At 37.9% G+C, this 22,666-nt stretch overlaps 1 long non-coding RNA gene across 1 annotated transcript in view; it reads left to right on the top strand.

Moving 5' to 3' along the window:
* Positions 1–1,675: 1,675 nt before the first annotated feature.
* LOC129149468 (uncharacterized) overlaps positions 1,676–22,666 on the top strand; it is a 289,276-nt gene continuing 268,285 nt past the window's right edge. Inside the window, exon 1 of the long non-coding RNA XR_008556369.1 lies at positions 1,676–1,763. This is a non-coding gene — a long non-coding RNA (uncharacterized LOC129149468). The remainder of the gene's footprint in view (positions 1,764–22,666) is intronic.

Raw genomic sequence — 22,666 nt, 5'->3', positions numbered from 1 at the left:
TCTCACTTATATGAGGAATCTAATGAACAAAATAGATCCAGAGACATGGAAGCATAGAAGAGACTGATGAATCTCAGAGGGTAGGAGGTGGGAGAGGGGGAGTGGGCAGGAAGAGATTAACTAAAGAACTTACATGCATATATGCATAACCCCTGGACACAGACAATAGTGCAGTGAAGGCCTGGGGTGGGGGCAGGAGCAGAGTGGATGAGGTCAATGGGAGGAAAAATGGGGACATCTGTAATACTTCCAACAATAAAGATACATTTTTTAAAAATCTAAATTTGGACTTTTTAATAATAACATAGTAGCAACAAAATAACATGAAAAATAATATTGTACACACAAATTCAATCAATATATGATTGAATAAATTTTTACATTAAAAAAGTGATGGCATTTCCACAAGTTCTGAGTAAGCTGTTTTCAGCTAAGTTATGCTTAAGTATAAGCAGAAAGGCTAGGGTTGCATTTGCAGGCAGTCTACTGATCTCAATAGTAATAAATCCTGGATTCATTTAAGAGTTGAGGTTGCAAACTGTAAATCCTAATCACTACTTCTCAGAAGCAAAACCAAAATTCAAATTTCAAGTTCTGAGCTAGTGTACATTCCCTTTTGAGTGAGAAAAGCAGTATCAGTCAAGTTACCTCCCAAAGTTAGCCTCCCAATTCTAGGCATTGAATAGACTTTGACTTGGGGATAGAAGAAATTATAACCTTATTATTGCTTTGGATTTTGATCACATAAAAAATGAGTTAATTTCAGAGACATACTTTTAGTGTATAAGGCATAGGAAATGAAACCTCTTTCTGAAAATAGCTCCTAGATTTATCTGTGGTCACTTTTCTGAGTGCCGTTTCTATATTGAAATTCAACTTCCTAATTTTCTTCTCTGTGGGGAAAAAAATGGTGTGTCAACTTTTATGATGCCATTAACAGACTTTTGGATTGCTGGGGTTGCAACAACATAAATTGCCATGTCTGCGACAATAAAGACTGACCCTTGGAGATTATATATTTCTAAAGGTGGTATTATCTACACATACAGAATGAAAATAGAATTGAGACGTGTAACTCGATGCATCTGTCTAAAGAACACGTGCACTAATTAAACGAAAGGAAGCCTCATTTTCCAGAAAGTGTCTAAATCTTGCAGTTTCTCATTTTATCATTAACTGGAACCTCTGTATATTAGGCCCAAATATTACTTCCTGAATGTGATATTTTTTTCCTTAAATCTCAATAGGAAATAACTAGCCTGAGAATCATTTAATAATTTAATAGTTGACACACAAAACACTGAGGGTAAATTCTAAAGTGTTCTATTAAGTGAAGGAAGCCAGACATCAAAGAGTAGGTAAGGTATGGTTGCCTTTAGTCATGAAATCTCAACAGACAAAACTATAGTGACAGCAAGCAGATCCAAGTTTGCCAGGGTCTGGGCTTCAGGGAAGGAATGATTACAACGTGGCACGTTTTAAGGATGCTGCAAATGTCCTAAATCACACTGTGGTGGTGGTGATACTACTGTCTACATTTGTCGAAAGTCATCACCAAAATAAGGCTGAATGTTTTTGAATGAAAAGGCTATCTGAATAAAATTGATATATGAAAGTTTAAAAAGCAATCACCTGTGGTAAATTTTATCTATGTTTGTTTGTTTAGAGGAAGAAACTGAGGTTGAAGTTGAGTAACCAGCATGAGATCTCACAGTGAACCGGACCTACCTCTGGCGCCAAGACTTGGAATTGTGTGCGGGAAGGTAGGAACCTACACGGACTCCTGCTACATCACTGGCATCTGTTGCTATGTATAGAGTAGATATACAACACATATTTGCGATACACTTAAAAATCAGTGTCTTGAAGGCGAAGTTCTGCCCACGTGACTGCATAGCGCTGTCCCACAGTAAGTGTTCTGCACTTGTCATCTTCTCTTTCTTTAGGAGAATCTGAACTCGAGACCAAAAGTTTCCCAAATGGTCAAGATGGTATATAAATGTATTCAATCTCTCTGTACTATTAAGCTACCAGGTACAAGCATTAATTTCCAAATCAGAAGTAATTCATCCTGGAGGATTAGAAGTATGAATTTTTTCTTGTTGGTGCAGAAATTCTAGGCTTCATATCTTGCATAAAATTCCTTTGCTTTCTTAATGCACACCTGGATAAGAGTATTGGAAATGTATATTCATATTTCCTTTTTCAGTTGTCATATTTGGGCTTTTCTGTCCACAGTTTCCCTCTAATGGGTTTCAACTAAGACTTTCCACGTTGAAGTGGTGCAGACAATCAGTGCTTGTCCAAGAAGTCTAGCCTTGACCTGTCTAGATTCCATTCTGTTTATAAATGGCCTTGTATCCTACCACAATTCTCTTAGCATGCCCAATTTTAAAAATTTTCTATCACAGATTTCAGATACCACAATTTCTCCTTGCACCTGGAACACCCATGTTTACCAGAGAAAATTTCTTATAAACAATTTAAACCAGGTTGTCAATAATTCATGCTGGGGTCTGGCAGAGTAACTCAGTTGGTTAGAGAGTTGTCCCTGTACGCCAAGGTTTCAGGTTTGATCCCTGGTCAGGATACACACACAAGAGTCAAACAATGAATGCATCAGTAAGTGAAACAACAGAGTTACTCTCTGTGTGTTTCTTTCTCCTTTCCTCTCTCTCTCTCTCTAAAAATCAATAAATAAAATGTTTAAAAAAATTAAAGGCATGCTCTTAAAAAAATCCATGCCAGCTGTTTTAGCTCCCACCTCTATATTCAGGATAATTATATCTGGAAATAATCTCTCTCTCTCTCTCTCTCTCTCTCTCTCTCTCTCTCTCTCTCTCTCTCTCTCTCTCTTTCTCTCTCTCTCTCTCTACCATTCCCGCTGCCCCCTCCCTTTCTCCCCTCTCTTTCCCTCTTCCTCTCTCCCACTCTCCCTCCCCCTCTCAGCCTGCCTATCTCCCTCTCCCCCTCCCACCTGACTTGGACCACCAGTGCCCCTCATGGCTACCATCTTACTCTAATGCACTCTCTCCTGTACACCTGCAAGAGCCGCTTCACTGATTCCTTCAATTTACTTCATACAAAGTAGCTGTCTCATATTTTAAAATAAAATCAGATAGTGTTCTTCTTTACAAAACCCTCTAGTGGCCTCCCATAACCCTTAGGATAAGGCCCCAATTAACAGCCGAGACCTAATGATGATGACTTTGGTACCTCTCTAGCTACATTTCTAGGACTCCCTCCCCACCATGTCTCTCATTCCTCAAACATGCCCCTGGTTCATCCTCTCTGCAGGGCATTGCTGGTTTTTGTTTCTTTTCCATCAGGTCTTTTCCTGCTCATTTTCTCACTTCATTCAACTCCAGGTTCTAACATCACTACTTCAGAATATCGAATAAGTCATCACCTGTCTCACTCTCCCACATACACACTTTTACTCTTTTCTGCTTAACTATCTTTCTTTTTCTTCACAGTACTTCAAAATACCCATTTACTTTTATTTATTATATAACTCCACATATTAGAAAATAAGAGCCACTTAAAAAAATAACCTTGCCTCTTTTGTCCCTTTCTTTAGCCCCAATAACTAAAACCTAGTAGTTATGCAAAATATACTTGTAGAATAAATGAATCAATTGACATCCCTTGGCAGAGGAGCCTGGCCTTAGTCCCCTAATAGTCTGGACCAGAGACAATTTTAGTAAAATAATCTTACTTATGTTTATATTATCCTTTCCCTATGATCTTAAACTGTGCCTTCTCATTCTTTTCTTTCCAAGAGTATTTCAGTGCCTCTTGAGAACACTGACCCAGAGGTTAAGAAGCATCCAAGAGGTATTTGCTCTAGGAGTTAAAGGGATATTCTTGACACTTATTCTACTAGCCTTGTCATATCTTCCCAAACCAAATAAGAAATTATAGGAGACATGGAACAAAGGTCCGTGTTCTGAAATTCTTACTGAACATGTACATATAAAAATGAAAACCTCTCACCTACAAACCACAGTAATTGTTCTCCCAACTAATTAACAGCAATTTAATAAAGATCTTTAAATATTTTTTTCCACCTGGAGCCAAAATACAGTCTCAAAGGGAAATAATCTTCAAAGGTCACTCCATCTGAGGGCTCTTGCACTGAATGATTTGAAGTGATGATGGCATTACTCAGCAGCTTGAAGCGGAGTCTTTACACACTTACTAGAGATAAGGAAGTATGCTGGGGAAAGTCAAGGATGAAGGGATTGTCCAAGGAGTTGGCCATACATAACATTAAAAGCATCAATAGAATATACCTAGCACATAGTAGCTGCTTAATAATTTTTTATTGAATAAATGAATAATTTAACTATTTTCTCCATTGAAACAATTGAAAAAAAGCTGGAGCTTACTGCATATAGTGTCTGGAAGCTCACAAAGACTTTCCTCACAAAATTCAAAGATATGTTTTAGCTTTTCATCATTTTCTACTTAATAGATGTCTTCCTCCTTGAACTGTCTCTTCATTTCTTACTCTGACATTGCACAAAACTGAATCCTTTTCAAGTCTTTTTCTTTATCTACTTCGATTTCCTCTCTCCCTCCTACTAGCTCTTATGTCTAAGTTCCTCCGTGACTCTGTATTTACAGATGACCCTTTCAGTTCACTTCCTCAGAGAGTTCATACATTTTCAGAGCTCTAAATATTTCCTCTATGCTGATGGCTCAAATAGCATTTCCAGCAGTCCTCCCTGTTCAATGAGGCACCAGTCCCAGACTTAGAAATTTTGCTGCCAAATTTCTGATTCCAAAGAAAAACTTTTTTCAAGATTTCACAATGACTCCACTTTGCCTCCTAAGTCATGTTTAGGGAATGACACTTAGAATTTAAACCCTCTTCTCCAGCTGTTTTTCCCAGTACGCCCCGGCATGACCTCTCTCCCACTGGAGTCACTGTCATTTATAATTACTTCCGCCTTCTCCAGCTCTATGTCTCTAGCATCACACAGCTATTCTCTCTTCTTAAAATGCCTCCCACTCTTCATTAACTATCCAAATCCAGTAACATGCAGTCCAAGGAATGCTTTGTTGGTTGTCAGGGAAAAATAAAAATAAATGAAAAAAATAAAAATATTGGACAAAGAAAGAGGAGAATTAGATTGTTATCTAACTGGGTGACCCCAAAAAAATAATTTCTCCTTAGGCCTCAGTTTCAATAGTATGGGGTGTTTTAGGGTAGAATTCTAGCTTAACTCTGTAAACCTGTACAGTTTCAGTAGTTCTTTTCATCTGAATATAAATATTCATTTAAAATAATTTGCCTCCCCCCAAAAAAAACACACACACACACACCTCTACATACAATTTTACTATTTTCCAAGCTTAGCAAGTCCACTATTAGGCAAAGCTTTTGCTAGTAGAGATAAAAATACTCACAATAATAGTACATGATTATGACATGCTTACTAATGAAAAATCACTTTCAACAAATCAAATTAAGAAGAAAAAAAAAGTATATGTTATCCCCAAAAAAGAAAATTTTGGCATTAGTGACATTGGATATTTTATATCCATCATATGGAGAAACTAAAATGTTTTAAAGATAATTTTCAAAACACTAAAACGTAAAGCATTATAGAAATAAAGCATTTTCTTTTAGGAAAAGAATTAACATAATAAATGCTATTGTGTCATTTTTATCATTGTATCAAATGAGACATTTGAGGCCCAGCTTTGTTGACAAAGCTGTGTGCCTCGCCACTGCTTTGATGATCTCCGGAGGGCTTTTGGAAACACTGACTGATTAGTGTATGTCCATTCCCTCCACACCCAGGCTCTGCCCCCAGATTTGATTGGTCGATATACTGTCTTAAATGTTTTGGCTGTTTAAAAAAATTCTAAGGGTGGAAAATGTCCGGTCTTATGAAACTGGCCCACATAGAGGAAGGCCTCTTCTCAATGATGAAATAGTGATGGCCAGTCTTCTTGGGGAAAGGATTTTTTCCTGATATAAAAAGGGCCCCAGAAGCCAGGTCAGGCCTACTGCTTACTGTCGTCAGGTGGCATGTTGTTATGTATATTTCCCCCTCCTATTACACAATAAGGACCATGTCACTATGAAGTAGAGCTGCAATGAAAACTGTGTGCATCTGTGAGAGAGAGTGATGTACATCTTTGTATTGGACAGCATCGCAGAAAGAGAAAGAGAGAGAGAGAATGTGTATATACGCACTATGCAAATGCACATGGAAATAAAAATAAATTTGCCGGTGGTAGACTTAAGAGTGTGAGGTCATAACTGTCAATAAGCTCAAAGGCTTTGAAAATTTTGAATGTAACAGTGAGAAAGGCAATAAGTTTATCTTCAAAAGATAATACCCATATTTTCCCCCCAAAGATTCAGGAAATATCCAGACGCAGAAATGCATTACCTTCGGGTGAATGAAGAACTCACTAATTTCGATGTCAATAAATAGAAAACACAAAAATAAGATCTCATAATAATTTAAGAGTCTAATGCAGTCACTCCAAAACTGATTTGTCATGTGGAATGATTGTGTTGAGCAGCCTCAGGTGACCAAGTTGTAAATATGAAATGGTTTTATTTTTTTTCAGTAACTGCCCACATCTATACAATGTTGAAGTTCATACTCTTGCTGGCTACAAGCCACATTTGTTAATAATCCTTTGGCCCGATTGTATTATTTTTCAGCCACTTTCAGTTTTTCATTCTCTTCTTGATCTGCACGACTCATCCTTGCTCATTTAAAAACTTTATCTAATATTGTAAAAAATCCTTTCCTTTCTTCTAGTTAAGCATGAGCTAAAGTTGTAATGGCCGCCAGATGGGGTGGATTTGATGGGTCTCTGATCCTTCTTCCTATTCCCTTTGCTTGATGCCAACTTCTCAGGTATTGGTAAGCAGAAGAGGAGAGAGAAAACAGATGCTTTCTTACCTACCTGACAGCTGCAACACTCCCCCCTCTCTCCCTCCCCAAGTACTCGGTGCCTACAGTCCTGGCCCTCTGTCTGTAGGCTCCTTGTGGGGAGTGGGGGCTCACTTCTCAGCAGCACCGTTGAGGCGGTGGCAGTCTCTTGAGACTTTACCTCTGTTCTTCCTGCAGAACACAGGAGGTGGGCAGTCTCAAGCAGCAATCCTCTCTACAGCAGTCTCAGCAAAACTGCTGACCCCAACTGCGTCTCTTTGGGCACCTACAGGATCCATCCCATACAGCTCAGGCAGTGGGAGCTCCTGAGGGGGGCGGGGGGCTCATCTGCCAGACCTTTCCAGCATGTTCTCCCACAGTTTGTTTCTTCACTGTTCCATGAACACAAAGCATGGCAGCCAGCAGATTTCTAAGAACACAGTACCTTCTTGCGACTTCCCGTAATTGCTTAGCTTGGGGAAAGAAAGCAGCTCTGGGCCTGCAGAAGAATGGGGTTACATCTTTGTATTGGACAGCATCGCAGGAATCAGAGAAATTTTTGCTTTTACTCACGCAGACAGGCATTCTAAGACTGACAAAATGCCTTTCCCCCCTGCTGTATCTATTTTGTTCTATTGAGTTCCCATGACTTTATATAAGACAATTTGTAGCCCTTGGCATCTTAGCATTTTTACAGCCAAGAAAGGCAGAGCTATGCACTTCTGGCAAGACAATAGGATCTGAAGCTCAGCAGGCAGCAGGCCTGTGATTGTATAATAACGTCAAAGAACCCGACAACTATAACTCTTAACCCTTCGTGTTTGGCGTGATGATTGCGGGCAGGTGTACTATTTGATTTTTTTAGTCTCTCCTTTAAAAGTTCAATCTTGCGGTTTGATTCCCGAGAGAGAAAGAAACACCCCATGCATCTTGAAGCGGGATGGCATTACATTTCTTCTTTCCTTCTCCTTGTTTGGTTTAGCTGGTTGACACTCAGAGCTGCCTGGGAACGGCCCTGGCTGTTTGGGGAGGATCACTATTGGGTTTCAGCTCTGGCTCCATGTGAAGCATCTGCAAATAATCAAGATGCAGAAAGGCGCCCAGAGTGGGAGCAGCCTTCGGGATTTGATTTAAGTGCACCTTCCTGTGAGCTGCATTTCCTTGTTTACATACATTCCTGCTCTGAAGGCCAACTTCCTGTCATAAAGCGGCATACCGAATTGGAGCATTTAGAAAACAGTGTGCTTCCAACCCTCCTAACTCTGGAAACAGGCTTGATTTTTAAAGGCTGTGTCATAAAATGCAGCACTTTACCCTAACTTTCATGATTCCCACACATTCTCTCTCTCTCTCTCTCTCTCTCTCTCTCTCTCTCTCTCTCTCTCTCTCTCTCTCACACACACACACACACACACACACACACGGAAATTAGTGCTATTTTCACCAAAAATATGTCAGTGCAGACCTTGTTTGGAGACGCCAAAGTGACATTGCACAATGACTGAAAAGGAAAGGAACTTACTTTTCAAAAGTGATAAATCCCCGAGAGAAGACACAGTGTGACCAGTCCCATATCACATAAATGTGACTAGTGTTATTACTATCAATGTTATAGTTCAATTCATCATTATCTTTAATAATGATGTGGTACTTGTAACCACCACATTTCAGGTTTCCCCCCATTTGGCTCTCTCAAAATTAATATACCAAACAAATTGATCTTCTTAAAGTATTTGCATATCTTTTCAGTGCATAATCTTCTAGGATAGCTTTCTTATCATTTCTAATATAATTCTGATGAACCACACTCTATATGACATGATTCCTTCCAACCTTTTGTGCCTAATCTATGGCACAGAGAATGAAGGACACCAGATGCCTCCTCCCACTTTCAATCTGTAGTTATGATGCCATATATCCAACCTCTCAGTAATTGAATTGTTTTCCCTTTGGAAAAAAAAAAAAAGTCTACTTGTGTATTTCTTAAGCTGCATTCTAACAAATAGGCATGTTGAAAATGAGATTTTGTAATAGTTGTAGGTATAGACAAGTTATAGACTGAGGCAGCAAATCTAACATATAAATATTACACAAATTCTATGCATGGCTACCTATCATTTATATTCTTTATTCAACCAGTGTGCTGCAGAATTTTAGTAATTAATTTATGTATGCCATGAGATGAAAAAGGTTGAAAACCGCTGGCCTAACCTCCTTTACATTTTGTTTCTAGTGTTTCATTTCACTCTGCCATGCTTCACAGCATTGAAAGCAATATCCACAGACATGAAATAAATTGATTGTGTTCAAGAGAGATAGCATAGATGGTTGAGATAATTAAGTATAGCGGTAACTCTTCCTACAAAATCAAAATTGACTTTTTTTCTGTACTCCTGAAACTTAGGTACTCTACTTTGAAAAAATAATAGTTACTTAAAAACAACAACAAAAAGCCACGCGGCATTATACTAGTGTGAGTTCTAAAAATTGGGCAATGAGGGTAATCATGAATTAGTGTCCTAAGAGTCATCAGAAATTTAGAAAGAATAATGAAATTAAAAGTCTTTGGGGACATTGCAATATGGCATGTATACCACACTACACAGTTTCTGAATATTTTAAAGAATATAGAAATGATATTATTTGCTGCTCATTTTGAACAACGTATATCACATATATTTTACTTAAAATTCAAAATTGTACTGTGTATTCTCATCACTTTATATATGATAAACTCAGAAAGACCCAGTGACTTAATAGAAACAATTCATGTACTTGGAAAATTAAAACATACCTAAGCCAATTTCTATATTTCTTTATTTTAAAAAGTTATTTATTTCCTTCTTATTAGTGGACTTGACATGCAATGCTGGGGGCAAGTTTATCCAATAAAATAGTATAATATTTAAAGTCTAATTCTAAAATTCCCTGTCCATTTTTTCAGGTTAATTAGCATAATAGAATCTGGTTAGGATCAGTATTTTTAGGTATTGAACAAATACATAAGAGATTTATCTCTTCATTAGTTATTTATATAAGTTTGTTTTTAAATGTTACTTAAAACACCTTCTCAGTGAATCACGATTTCTGAGGTGATAGTTAGAATCACACCTTAATTTTCTAGGACCAGTATGAATTGATTATTAGAAAATTTCTACATTACTGTGTTTTGAGTTCTTTGGGGGGAAATAACTATTTAATTTAAACTTTCTCAGCTGCCGGTCCCAAGGCTGGGTGGGCGAGTATCTCTTTGAAAGGCTCACCCCAAGCACGACTAGGAGCTTTTGGAGCCCAGAAGCCTTTGAGGGGTCCCTCTGCATCCCCCTGGGGTCTGGCTTTTACCAGAACCTCTTCCCGAAACTACTGGCCATTCTTTAACCACCCTGAAGCCCTCTCCGGTGCATTGGACCAAATGAAACAATAAAGCTTTTTGCAGCAAAAAATAAAAAATAAAATAATAATAATAATAAATAAACTTTCTCAAATTACTTAACCAACATTCTATTTTTATAAATAATATTCCATATTCTTATTACATATCAATGTTCAGAGATACATGAGATGCCATTCACCAAAGGTAAAACTTCTTCCTTTGTTCATGAGCATTATTTAGGCAGCGGTGCTGTCTTCTCACGTCGGACCGGCCATTGGCCGCAATGGCAGAGGAAGCAGCATCAGGATTCCAGCACTTGGCTGCAAGTGGTGCTGCCACCTCAGCCTCTCAGAAGTGAAGCAGGGAACTGTCAGCAGAACTGCTCCTACGTTTGCTTTCTGGAAGGCAAATAAGTGGTCCCTCAGGTCCGGAAGACTCAGACAATAAAGCTTTATAGATTGCAAGCAACACCTTAATTGTGTTTGAATGTGAACAGGAAGTCCAGGCAATCCTCTGCTGTGAAATGAAGTTCAGATTCCTGCGTGTGCATGTGTTTTTTATTCTGTGCCCTTAGAAGATTCAGAAAAGATGCCAACATCATATTACTATTTGATCATCTTTAATATTTCAAAAGCCTTGATTTGAAACAATCAACATGCATGTGGAATATATGTATTATCTTCCCAAGTGCTTATAATAGTTTTATGCTATAACTGGGTTTGTGCTTATCCAGATTTAATGAAATATATTGTATGTAACGAGGATGGCTACAGATCAGAATATTCTATCTCACTTTAACGTATACCACCCAAGCTTTTCCTTTGCTGAACTTTCCACTAGTTTACCTCATGACACTATTCATAGATTTAGTTTTGTTCGTTTTGTTTAAAGATCTTTATTATTAATTAAACTATAAGCTCTTTGAGGTCAGGGTCTGTCTATGCCTGCCTAAATTTATCACTGAATAATCAGAAACCAGTTCAATCTCTGGAATTAGAGTGCCCTATTAATGACCAGTAGAATAACACTCTTTTAAAATGGTTTGTAAAGGCATGGTGAAAAAGATAATGCCATTTGATTAAATCCTTGAGCATACAGTACTGTGACGAAGTATATCAAATGTATATTTACATTTTTTAAATGTTTTTATTGATTGTTTTTAGAGAGGGAGGAAGCGAGAGGGAGAAAGAGAAAGAAACGTCGATGTGAGAGAAACATTGGTCAGTTGTCTTCTGTACACACATGAGCTGGGGACTGAACCCACAGCTTGGGCATGTGCCTTGTCCAGAATAGAACCGGTGATCCTTTGGTGTAGGGGAGGACACTCAACCAACTGAGCCACACCGGCCAGGGCATATATTTACTTTTAATATAGAAATAATATTAAACCAAGGATTTCTTTCTATAGTCTCTCGTATTCTTATTGTGAAGAACAACAAAAATCAAAGCTGTTTGTACCACATAAATTGGCAGGAAAAATAGAGCATTTAAAAATTTTAAAAATATTTACAGTTAGAATCTCAAATATCAGCAATATTTTTCCAGAATCTATTTGATATCCTTTACAAACAGAAAAAAAATGTACAATAGAGAATTATATTGTTATGTCCTTCATATAAAATAACAATTACAGACATACTGTTGTTGCAGATTTACATACTTTCACTTGTCTGGTCCCTATTGTGACAAATAGCATAGTTTTGTTAAATGACTGGCTAGGGAAGGGGACAAAATTCATATTCACGAAGTATAGAAAAATTGACAGACCTCCACAGGCATTAGATGCATGGCTTCCTTGTACAGTTCAAGGCTTATCCCAATGGAGCAAATCAGTCAGAGTTTGGGATCTGTTTCTTTTCTCACACGACATCCTTTACAGCTCATCATTGCGTTCTGCTTGGAATTCCCACAACTTTCCAGTTGTACAGCTAATGTAAACTCCAAATCACAATCGACTCCTTACTATAAGCATACGCTCAAGACCATTTCCTAATATAGAAAGATACGCTTTCTCTTTCGATTACATCTGCAAAGTTTGGTTATTTTCCTTTGGCCCACCCTGGAACATCATTTTAATGCAGAAAGCTCTCAAATATTTATAGAGGAATATAAACAAAAAGTAATTCTGTCTTCGTTGATAAATCTGTTGCTCCTGTTACTCCTGCCTCTTCAGCCATCACTTTTAATTTTTCTTATTTGACTGAAACCAATATTCTTGATTTCAGAGTGCTCTTTTTTCTCATGCACATAGCAATTAAAGCTTGCAAGTGTTTCATTAAAGAGCAATTCACTCAACTCGTCTACATGCTTCTTGGTTAACATTCAGTATCTAAAACAATACTTATATGTAGTCATGCTTAATAATTACCCTGTAACTATCTGTTGAAAAAAATCATAAAAGTTAAATTCACCTACTTTCTGAAAAAGTACATATATTCCATATATATATATATATATATATATATATATATGCATGTGTGTGATTGTATACCAAGAGTGAGAGAAAGAGAGAGAGAGAATATACTATGGAAAGCATTACATGTTACCATGTCACTCAAAGTTACCAAAGTAGATGTGCTATGGAGGGTATGCATGTGCCAGTTTGTTTACAGATGGTACTTCTGAGAATAAAGAAACTAATCTCTCACTTCAAGGAAGTCCTATTGAAACTAGAAGTAAGATCTTAATGAAATGTACTGAACTGAGTACCAAATAATATTTCAAAAATAATTTGTCATAAGCCAAGAATTGTCGCAGTGTTTTTTGAAAATGGCCAACAAAAATCATTAAACTTCAACTTCAATGCAAGGAAAACTCTTGAGCTATTTACAGCCACTCACTCTATACTTTGACATAATCATTAACAAATCATAATCAAAAGAGATCTTAACCATACACTTTGGTGTCATAAGAATATCCTGTCCTAATACTTAGTTATCAAAGAAAAGAATAGAGAAACAGTGTGAGGATAAAGAGAATGAACAGAAAAATAGTTTTCAGAAGAATTTTATTTTTATCTTTAATAAGATACTTATGAGTTTACTGTCATTATTTTGAAAAACAAAACATTTTGAACATTTTGAAAACAAAACAAAGGAAAATAAAATAAAATCTGAGCTATTAGTATAAAACAAGTCTTCTCTAAACTCTTCTTCCACATAAAACATCTATTTATTCTCAGGTAGAAAAACACTCCCTATTTTATTTACATAATAAATGTAAATAACTTTTGGATATCAGTATTTTATTTAGATAAGGTAAGAGGACATGAGACTATTTTAAATTGTTGACTGTCATAAACTTAGGATATTTCTTTGATCTAAATATCAGGAGTCTCAAGGTAGTCTAACTTTACAAGAGAAATCCAAGAATTAAGTTTCTCTTTACAATATAAAATCTGTTTCAGATCATTATCATCCTCATAATATCACGACTATCAGTTTATTGTAATTTAATTTCTTGTACTTGCTTAGAATTTCACACATCTTGTTTTCACTGGTATCTATTGCTCCTGTTTACCATACTAAAAATGGTTAAAGATACAATTCCAGCTGCATTGGGGAAGGCTGTTTGTATGTGTTTGTTGTTTTAATTTGCTTGATTACCAAAAACGTTATTATCCTGCCCAGTTTTGTTTTAATATTCCTTTACTCTTTAGGAAATTGAGTAAAATTCTTTGTGCTTTATGAAATTGAGGAAACTGTCCACCTTAAGTTTTAGGTGAGCTCACTACTTTCTGTCTTCCAAGGGCCTGCAATTTCTTCTCCCCAATTCTCTCCCAAGTCACTTCACATCCCAGAGCAAAAATTCTCTTCTAGCCTTGATGTGTCAGAGGTCCTACAGTGGCCACACCCCTCCATTCCTTTTCAACACTTAAGACTGTTACTAAATTCTGGCAATTTAATCAGTTTCCATGCTACATGTAGCATATTTTTAATCGACGTCAACAAACAATAGCTTTACTCTGGAAAAGTGGAACCATGGGATCTATCTTTCCGTACAAGGCACTGGCTGGAGAAGGCACCATTTAACCAGAATTACCTTTAAGAGACAAAATTTTAGGGTCTCCATGTGCATACACAGCACCCCTTTTTTAATAGAATGTTAATAAATGACATGTAGAAAAGGAAATATTTCAACTTTAAAGAACTTTTTTGGAATGATGGGTTAAAGAAATTAGCAAGTGTCTTCAATGATGATGTTGGGGTTCTGAATATATTAATAATGTGCAGTCAGTGTACAAATGGTATTGAACTATATTGGAAGTTCAAGGTTCACCCAAGCTTCACGCTATGAGTCAGTATAAAAGACAACTGTTCCCACCCTAAAGGTGTCCTGTAGTGATTCAACCACATTATCTAAGAGTATAATATTCAAAGAAAAAGAGTGCACATGGGCATAGTCATTATTCTCTCTTTTTCTCCAGTAAAGTCTATAATGGCTCTTACAAAGTGCTTACCATTGTGTGGTTAACACTAATCCTGTTTTCTCAACCTGAAAAGGCATAGCGTAGGCAGCTCCAAGCACATTTACTGAAATGGCTTTCTCTTCCTCTCTATATCTAGGCAGAAGCATAATGAACTCTAATGCTTGGTTCTAGACTCCATATGTTCCAAACTAGCTTACTCAAGTTTTTCATTAGAATTTCAGAAAACACAATTTGTTATCCTGTCTCCCTCTTGCAAATATCCTTCTTACAGGCCTTGTGAGTAAAGTTGTTTAAACTGAAGATAGAATTGGAGTGTCACTGATATTACTAGTGAAAATCAACTTAATATTATTTGAAATCACACCTTAAATATATCCTCTCTGCAATATTTCTTTAATATATAATATTTATAAAGTTGCCTATCCCCATAGGTTTGATTTTTAATTTGAACCTATGGAATAGTTGCAAATTTAGTGAGGTTCAAGTGTTTGCTCCACTACTTACTAGTGAGATGGACTTCATTTATTTTCTCAGTCTCTTTGAGCCTCAGTGTCCTAGAATATAAATGGAGTCCTTAATACCTACCTCATAATGTTGTTTCAAATAATGACTGAAATTATATAAGTAGTCATTAGGATAGTATGTGGCATGCCATAAGTGCCAGATAAATGTTTATAGCTACAAATATGTCCTCATAATTTCCTCACCATGCAGCCCGAGATTAAATCATAACATCTTTCTGCCTAATACCATCCAATCACCTTTAGAATAGATTCCAAACTTCCTTAAAGTCACATATAAAGTCAGCCCCGTTCTACCTAATTGTCCCCCTTTTGTGTGACTTTTCACTTTTTATGTTTCTTTGGTCTCACCAGCCTTTAATCTATTCCTTTAACACACCAGAAGGCTCTACTTATTTGCACTTTTTCTGTTTATTTCCTAGAATTCTCATCTGTAAAATTTTTATTTGGTTGAATTCTTCCTGTCACTTAGGTCTTAGTCCAAATATCACCTTTCCTAAACATAAAAATATACCATTGTTTTATTTTTAAATTACATTTCCCACTAGTTGAAATTCTCTTACATGTTTCTTTATTTGTTTTTACCTATCTTCACCATTAGAATGGCGTAGGGGCCTTTTCTGTTGTGTTCAATGCTATATTCAAAGTGCTTAGATAGTGCTTGAAACAAGGTAAATGCTCAATCAATTTTTGTTTGATAAAATAAATGGAGTAGACTGTGGCCACTGTAAGTGATTCTATTGTGGGTTTGGCTAGCACCAGAAATTGTGGATATTCTTGTATCTGGCGCCAGAGGGAGGTACCTGGGGAGTAACTGAGAGAGCTAGATATTTAGTCAGCAAGCAGCCTTAGCACTTCATTTTAATCCTTCTTACCTTTCATAAGCCATGTGATGGTTCAGAAAGGAAGAGGACAATATTGGGACTTTATATACTTGATGCACCAATATATATTCATAACTGGCAGTGTCAAGAAATCATAAAATGACCATTACACTCTTATGGACTGACATCCTATATTTGCTCAGAACTGGAAACATCCATCCGAGGGACGCTTTTGATACTTAATTAAAGATATACATAGGAGAATGTTCCCAAATGTTTCTGTCTATAGATAGACTTGGATATCAAAAATACTCCAGGGCACCTAGCACTCAGCTCTTGGTTTCTAATATCACATTGTTCAATAAAAGGCACTACGTCTACTGGAAAAACATGGCTGAATTGAGGGCTAAGCCAGGGAATATGCAAGATGGCCTAGAGCATCTCATAGTGCCCAGAAGTAAACAAGTGCTCAGAAAACAAAAGTCTCACAATGTGTGTGTCGGGGGGGGGGCATATCAAGAGAACACAGGTGCCACCTGGAAGAGTTCTCAATTGCCAAAGAAACTGACCAACAAAATAAAGTAATAGTGCTCTATAGCCCAAAGTATAAAATGAATATCCATGAATCTATATTAATATGAAGAAATAATTCAATAAATAAATAAATAAATGGGGGAAAGAGACAAATCTCCCTTGCAAAGGAATTCTAAGTAACTTATGTAGATACTGTGCTCTCATGTATGGGGAGTGTTAACTGCCACCTCTTCTAATGAGTACAGTATGGAAAGAAGAAAAGGATAACTTAACAGGTAGAAAATACTAACAATACTACTTCAGTCAGGTAATCAAAATTAATATCAATAGTAATAACTCATAGTATTTAGCCTTGGCAAAATGGGATATAATGGCATTTTGCCTCTGTAGTCTTTCTACCCAAAAGCCATGACCTCAGTCTCAAATTGATTAAAAAAAAAATCAGTCAAATCCCAATTGATGAACATTCTACATACCTGACTGATACTCCTCAAAAATGTCAAGGTTATTGAAAACAAGAAAAGTCTGAGAAACTGTCTTAATCAAGCAGAGCCTGAAGAGACATGATAACTAAAGGTACAGAGATTTCCTAAATAGGAACTTGGAACAGAGAAAGGACAATAGGTCAAAAATAAATAAATGTAAATAAAGTATGAACTTTAGTTACTAACTTATCAATCTTGATTTACTAGTTGTTATAAATATACCACACTAATGTAAGTTGTTAATAGAGAACACTGTGTATTAAGTATATGAGAACTGTATGTGTTACCTTTGAAATCTTTCTGTAAATCAAAATTATTCTAAAGTTAAAAAAATTAAATTAAGGATAACCACCAATGCTTGACTTTATAGAAGCAAGTGATGAGGATTCCAAGAATAACAATTTAAATGTACATCAGAAGCATATATTTAATCCTATCTAATAAAAGAGTAATATGCAAATTGACTATCACTCCAACATACAAGATGGATGCCCCCATGTGGACACAAGATGGCTGCCACAAGATGGCCAGCAGGGGAGGGCAGTTGAAAGGGACCAGGCCTGCAAGGGAAGGCATTGGGAGCAATCAAGCCTGCAGGGGAGGGCAGTAAGGGGTGACCAGGCCTACAGTGGAGGGCAGTTAGAGGCAAACAGCCTGGCTGGGGAGCAGTTAGGCATCAATCAGGCTGGCAGGGGAGTGGTTAGGGGGTGATCAGGCAGGCAGAAGCAGTTAGGGGCAATCAGGCAGGCAGGCAGGTGAGTAGTTGGGAGCCAGCAGTCCTGGATTGTGAGAGGGATGTCCGACTACCCGTTTAGGCCCTATCCTACTGGGATTGGGCCTAAACGGGTAGTTGGACATCCCTCGAGGAGTCCCAGATTGGAGAGGGTGCAGGCTGGGCTGAGGTACACCCCCCCCATGCATGAATTTCATGCACCGGGCCTCTAGTATTCTATGGTTGTTAATAAATCAACTTGTGTTTGTTTTACATGTAAAAAAAAAAAAAAAGGTTTTCTGCACAAACGAATGAATTAATGAAAAAACAATATTTTTATTTTTGCTTATTTTTCTACAAAAGTTACTCTTTAGATGTTTTATGATTTTGAGAGGAAAATAAAACAAATGAAAAAGAAGTTAGGCTTCCTAGGTTTAAATTTAGTATACTTTTATGTAATTGTTTCCATCATATAAAACAAAAGCTTTTTAGGGACATTACCTAATTTCTTCCAATATCATTATGTAGATTAAGGTTGTTGTTTTTTAAAGCACACTTTTTAAATATTAAGGATAGTTCTTTAAAAATTCAGGCTTTGACAAACATTTAATTTAGTCATTTAACCTAAATTAATCAACTTCCTTTGGGGTAAATAGCTATTTTTAGTCTAGGGAAGATTCTATATATATAAAGAGGTAATATGCAAATTAGCCCGGATGCCTTAAGGTGTCACAACCAGCTCAAGAGAAAGCTGCATCACGACCAGTTCAGGAGGAGGCTGCATGCGCAGATGGGCGGGGAGGCTGGGGCTGGCGGTGAGCCGGAGTGGAGAGACAACACCAGGGGGGCCTTTGCATGTGAGCTGCAAAGGAAACACCTTTTCTGACCACTCATTGGCTAAGCTCCCTGTAAGCTGCCTCTCACAGTGTTCTTGGTAACTTGAGTAATAAGAATCCAAGAAGGTGATCTAGGGTTTTTCCACCTCACTCCTGGAGGAAAAACTAAGGTCTGCTGCTGGAGGGGCTAAGAAATATCATATCCTGCCCTAGCCGGTTTGGCTCAGTGGATAGAGCATTGGTCTGCAGACCGCAGGGTTCAGGTTTGATTCTGATCAACAGCATGTACCTAGGTTCAGGCTCCTTCCTGGCTGGGGCCCACGTCAGGGCTCATGCAAGAGGCAACCAATCAAAGTGTCCCTCTCACATTGATGTTTCTCTCTGTCTTTCCCTCTCTCTTCCCCACTCTCTAAAAATCAATGGAAACATATCATCAGGTGAGGATAAAAAAGAAAGAAATGTTATATCCTATGAAAGACACATCTTGAAAATGCCTAAAGAAAGTTGTCATTTTTTCATGGTGAAGGGACTAGAGTCCGTGTTGATGAAAACACCTCAGCGGCTGGCAGTGGCAGAAGCAGCAGGGTGATGGGGGTGGCGCCTTCCCCTGATCAGCCCAGTCACCTCCCACAGGGGGAGGCCAGACTGTGGCTTAAGCCCGCTCCCCACGGACATCCCCTGAGGGCTCCTGGACTGTGAGAGGGGGCAGGCTGGTCTAAGAACCCCCCCACCTCAGTGCACCAATTTCGTGCACCGGGCCTCTAGTATTTATATAAAATTCTTCAAGGAAACCATCTACTCTTGTCTCTATTCTAACAACCCCAATTAAAAAACAAACTGAAACATGAAAACAAGATTAAAGAACAGGAACTTATTGCATATAAAGCTTACCATCTTACCTAATAATAGAGAAACATGTAAATTGACCATACCTCTGCTACGCCCACAGCCAATCAGAGTGAGTATAAAAATTAACCCAACAAAGATGGCGGTTAATTTGCATACATACCTGGTCCCGGGAACCTCCTCAGCACCCAGGTCACTCCCAGCTGGCCATCAGATGGAGGCTTTAGGCTTGGGAAGGGGCCGAGCCTGCGATCAGAGGTGTCGGGGGTGGGGGGACCCCTTCCCAAGCCTAAAGCCTGGGGCAGAGGCTTTAGGCTTGGGCAGGGGCCAAGCCCGGGATCGAAGGGAAGGGGAAATAATCAATGAAAACATATCCTCAGGTGAGGATAAAAACAAAAATAAAGAAATGTCATATCCTATGAAAGACACATCTTGAAAATGCTTAAAGAAAGTTGTCATTTTTTCATGGTGAAGGGACTGTTGTCCGTGTTGATGAAAATATCTTGGTGACTGCGGTAACTGGCAGTGGCTGCAGCAGCGGGGTGATGGGGCTGGCGCTTTCCCCTGATCAGCCCGGTTGCCTCCCGAAAAGGGAGGCCAGACTGCAGCTTAGGTCTGCTCCCAATGGGGAGCAGGCCTAAACCATCAGTAGGACATCCCCTGAGGGCTCCCAGTATGTGAGAGAGGGCAGGCTGGGCTGAGGGACCCATCCCCAGTGCATGAATTTCATGCACCGGGCCCCTAGTATTTAAATAAAGACACTTTTTTCAAAATTCAAAAAAAAAAATTATAGTGGTATATTGGTAAGATATAGTGAAATTCATATTTTGCTATATCACTGGTGATAATGTTAATGACTTCTTTTTTGGAAAACAATTAGAAAGTCTTTCTCATTTTACTTGGAGCAAGTTATCTCATAGCTTAAAATGTATCATAATGAAGGAATACAAAGTACTCAAAGAGGGTAAAAAATAACTATAATGGCTGAAAAGGAGATTTAATATAGTCTGCATTTTGAAATTTTAAAAAATGAAACAATTTAAAATGCACCAGAATAAGGAACTGGATTAGAAAATATTACATTATTGGAGAGATTTATGTGGTCATTAAAATACTTATAAAAAATCTGAAACAATTCAATGCCTTAATAAAAAACACACAGTAAATAATGGATACTCTGAAAAAAAATAGCTTAATTCTGATTATTCTAAAGCTTCCATAAAGCTTTTGACAACTATTTTCTAAAGTTCAATTGATCTCAAGCTTATGTAAAGCAGATTATTAGTTTTATTTATATGCTAGTACTTCATATTGTAACCACTTCAGTTTGGTGGGATATGGAAAGAAATCTTGCCCAAAGTGACTACTCCTGAAAGGTTAAGGCTTTTCTACAGTTGTAATGGCTAATAACACGACATAACATTTTTTCAGGCCAAAACCATGTCAGTCATGCACCTCTGAGTAAAATGTGAGAAACTCAAGTGATTATTCATATGTGGAATTGGACAAAAACAAAAAGTCTTGAGAGAGAAACCCTGGCTCTGTTTTTAAGTATTCTGTTAGTTCTAGACTTGTGAAGGAGACCAGACATATCAAGCCTCTCAGTTTTTCATGAGGGTTTACAGACTCAGCTACCCACCTGGTTCCTAAAGCATACGCTCCATCATTAAACTGACAAGACAAGATTGGTGCAGTAGGCAGGATTTTGGTCCCTATGATCTTCATGCCCTGCTCCTATACCTGTGAATATGTTATCTTAGATGACAAAGGAGATTTGCAGATAGAATTAAAGTTACTCATCAGCTGACTTTAAATTAAGAAGATAATTCTGGGCTATCAATTGGGCCCATGTAATCACATGTGCCTTTATCATGGAAAGATATTTATATTGTTTTTAAATTTTTTTTCTTCCTTGTAACAAATATTTGAAGGAGGTAACACCATATGCTAGCTACCTCCCATTGTGCTCCTTCAGACTCAACTTTCCACCCTTCTCCACCCTGAAAAAAAATAAATGGTGGAAGAGGAAGGCAGAAGAGTCCATGAGAGTGATGTGGCAGAAAGAGAGGCAGGAGAGTAGAGGCATAGGAAAGATTACCAATGTCTGAAGACAAGGCCATGAGCAAAGGAATGTGTGGCAACCTAGAAGCTGAGAGCAGGCCACACTGACAGGCAGTCCTACAACTGCATGGAACTGGGTTTGCCAATAACCTGCAGAAGCCAGAAAATAGATTCTCACCGAGAGCCCCAGAAGGGGACACAAGCCTGCTGCCGCATGGATTTTGGCCTTGTGAGATTAAGCAGAGGAATTAGCCCAGCCTACCTCACCTCTGCTCTGTTAAGGAATGCTCAGGACCATAAGAAGCTGGAAAAATTGATACTATCCATATACCCTCCCTAAGATCCTCTTTTCCATTTCATATCCAACATCAAACAAGAAGAAAAAGCAGCAGCAGCTTCAGCAGTGCAGTAAGAAAAAGGAGAGGGATTAGGAGGAGGAGGGAGAGGGAGAAGGAAAATACATAGAAATATATGCAAAAGAGAATGCAAAGGAGCTCATAGACAATTTGAAAGCACTGGTTCATTACTAGGTCAAGACTTTTGACTTTAGTTACTGAGTCCATGTGAAAGGAATGATCCCTTTCCTAGCTATACAATTACTGAAGAGTTTAATAACTGAACAGATTGCATCTGCACTTTCCCATCTTAATACTGTTTCACCAGAATGAACAGAAAAGACCACTCTTCTCCAGTTAACAGGTGAGGAATTGTATCTGTGATTCACCTTACTCTCATTGAGTTTAAAGGACTGGATCACAGATTTGTCTATGGAGGAAAACACTGGTATAAAGTTTGCTATGGCTTAAACCAGTCAAAGTGCCTTTATTTCTGCTCTTAGACTTAATTAGAAGCATAATTACCCCGTCTCCTCCTCTTTTCCTCAGAAGTTGTCTTCATTATCATGGCCTGCAGGGCAGTGGTTAAAAGTAGACCTTACCAACCTTGAAAATCCTGGGTTGAGTTAAAGCACAGTTTCATATATTAAAAAGGAACAATCCATCCTGGGATTGGCTCAGGGGCAAGTTAATTCCTGTTAATGAATTTTTTATTCTAGGGAAAAAAATCCCCATAAAAGCTTCCCTGCTGTGGCTTTTTTTTTTTTCTTTTCTTTTTTTTTTTTTTCTCTTTTCTTTTTTGGAG

This window comes from Eptesicus fuscus, chromosome 6 (genome assembly GCF_027574615.1).
Source record: "Eptesicus fuscus isolate TK198812 chromosome 6, DD_ASM_mEF_20220401, whole genome shotgun sequence".
Lineage (NCBI taxonomy): Eukaryota > Metazoa > Chordata > Mammalia > Chiroptera > Vespertilionidae > Eptesicus > Eptesicus fuscus.
Note: the sequence above shows the minus strand (reverse complement) of the source record. Positions and strands in the feature narration are given on the sequence as shown.